The sequence below is a fragment of the Sinocyclocheilus rhinocerous genome, unplaced genomic scaffold (assembly GCF_001515625.1).
Source record: "Sinocyclocheilus rhinocerous isolate Xijiao unplaced genomic scaffold, SAMN03320098_v1.1 scaffold478, whole genome shotgun sequence".
Classification (NCBI taxonomy): Eukaryota; Metazoa; Chordata; class Actinopteri; order Cypriniformes; family Cyprinidae; genus Sinocyclocheilus; species Sinocyclocheilus rhinocerous.
In genome coordinates this window covers 930648-932858 of record NW_015651483.1, presented here as the reverse complement: position 1 = coordinate 932858, position 2211 = coordinate 930648, and the positions used below count along the sequence as shown (strand labels likewise).

At 33.9% G+C, this 2211-nt stretch overlaps 1 protein-coding gene across 1 annotated transcript in view; it reads left to right on the top strand.

The window, feature by feature from the left end:
• The first annotated feature begins 1687 nt into the window (after nucleotides 1-1687).
• LOC107712841 (phosphatidylinositol N-acetylglucosaminyltransferase subunit C-like) overlaps nucleotides 1688-2211 on the top strand; it is a 2227-nt gene continuing 1703 nt past the window's right edge. Inside the window, exon 1 of the mRNA XM_016518204.1 lies at nucleotides 1688-1772. The gene's annotated coding sequence lies outside the window, so the exon portion shown is untranslated. The remainder of the gene's footprint in view (nucleotides 1773-2211) is intronic.

The window sequence follows — 2211 nt, the reverse complement described above, 5'->3', positions numbered from 1 at the left end:
CACATGTTCATAATTTTATGTATTTATTATTTTTAGTATCTTGAAACTCTCCCGAGCAGCGTTTTGAGCTCAGATAAGATAATGGTCGTAGAGCGCCCTCAGGCGACCGTTAATTTTACATCAGAATGAATACGCTACCTACAGGCGATTGATTAACGAACATCTTTAAATTATCCACCAAATTATCATCATTTTTGTAAGTTAACAACAATGCCACCTCAGTAAATTAGTAAAAATATTAAACTGAGTTATTGCCTACATAATATATTATAATTTTTAACGTCCAAAAAGTGTGTGGGGGATACAACATTAAACACATAATATATTTTAATATAAATAATGTATTAAATAAACGTTAAAGCAGAAATAAGAAAGATGTAAACGGCATTTCTCATTCAAACTCGCTCGCTCCCGCTCTCTCTTCCAGCTCGTCGCTACTCCGCATTGGATTGTGGGAAATGGTGCTTCAGCGAGTGTACATCGGTTGTACACTCGAAATCAGAATGCATTGTGGGTAAAAAGTAGTGAACGAATAGGGAATGAAGTTCACTCAGAATTCGGACAGCACTACAAAATGGCTGACACCCAATATAGTGCACTATATAGTGGATAGGGAGTGGTTTCGGACACAGCATAGTGTTTAATGTTGTATCCCCCACACACTTTTTGGACGTTAAAAATTATAATATGTGAAGTGATCCTTCATTTGCTGTTTTACAATCAGAATCAAGGAGAACTTCACTCATTGTTAACGTTCTCTGTTCTGTTTGATTTGAATTTTAATCTGTTCTGTTTAACATTTTTCCTTAAAAAAAAAATGAGGAAAAATATAAAATAATCGCACGATTTCTGACCAGTGTTTTGAAAGCATAATAAAATAATAACATTTTATGAATGTTTAACATTATTTTTTACGTTCACATTTTATAAATATGTTAAGCACACACGTTAACTTTGAAAATACATTTTGTAAATAAATAATGTGGGTAAAAAGTAGTGAACGAATTCGGACAGCACTACAAAATGGCTGACACCCGATATAGTGCACTATATAGTGGATAGGGAGTGGTTTCGGACACAGCATAGTGTTTAATGTTGTATCCCCCACACACTTTTTGGACGTTAAAAATTATAATATGTGAAGTGATCCTTCATTTGCTGTTTTACAATCAGAATCAAGGAGAACTTCACTCATTGTTAACGTTCTCTGTTCTGTTTGATTTGAATTTTAATCTGTTCTGTTTAACATTTTTCCTTAAAAAAAAAATGAGGAAAAATATAAAATAATCGCACGATTTCTGACCAGTGTTTTGAAAGCATAATAAAATAATAACATTTTATGAATGTTTAAAATTATTTTTTACGTTCACATTTTATAAATATGTTAAGCACACACGTTAACTTTGAAAACCTTGAAAATACATTTTGTAAATAAATAAGTGAATAAAAATTCTTTATGGACCCCAGTTTGAAAACCCTTGGCCTGATTGACCGCCTGAGCAGTTCCTTCTCACCGGTTACAACTGTGACCAAAAACAAAACTTTCCACACGCTTCAGATAGTTAAAATCACAAGATTGTATGAGATACCGATGACAGAACAATCTTGTGGCACTTACAGGTCTCTTCGTTCGCTGGAGGTTTTGAGGAAAAGTCCGCAGATGGCGCTCTTCACCTAACGCTACAGTCGCACTTTTGTTTTTGTGGTTCGTCACTTCCGGGTGTGAGATGGCGTGACTGCAGCAGGTAAAGAGGGAAAACCCTGCTGTTTCGGTAAGATATTACATTTATATGGGTTTAAAACCTTTATGTATTCAATATGAATGAACATAGTTTGTCTCCACACACGCTGGCGTATTGTATGATCGGTCGAAGGAGAGACGAATCTCGTTAATCAGATTCAGATCGACGCGAGAAGCTGTCAGTCTCGCGCAGACTAGAGCCCAACGAAGGCTGAATTTTCATGTAATATTTTGATTATCAGTAGGTTAACTTACACAAAATGAAGATTTCTGTGGCATTTAAAAATGATTTGAACATTTTATGTATGCTCAGATTATTGAAGTACATTTTACAAGAAAATACTAACATTAGTCTTTTTAAAAAATCATGTTTAATTCAGTGTTACTTGCAGTTTCTTTGTAATTATTTGTGAAATTCTGTGTGAAAATTGTTTCTACACAATTTTTACTGTTTAATTTATTTAAAATCT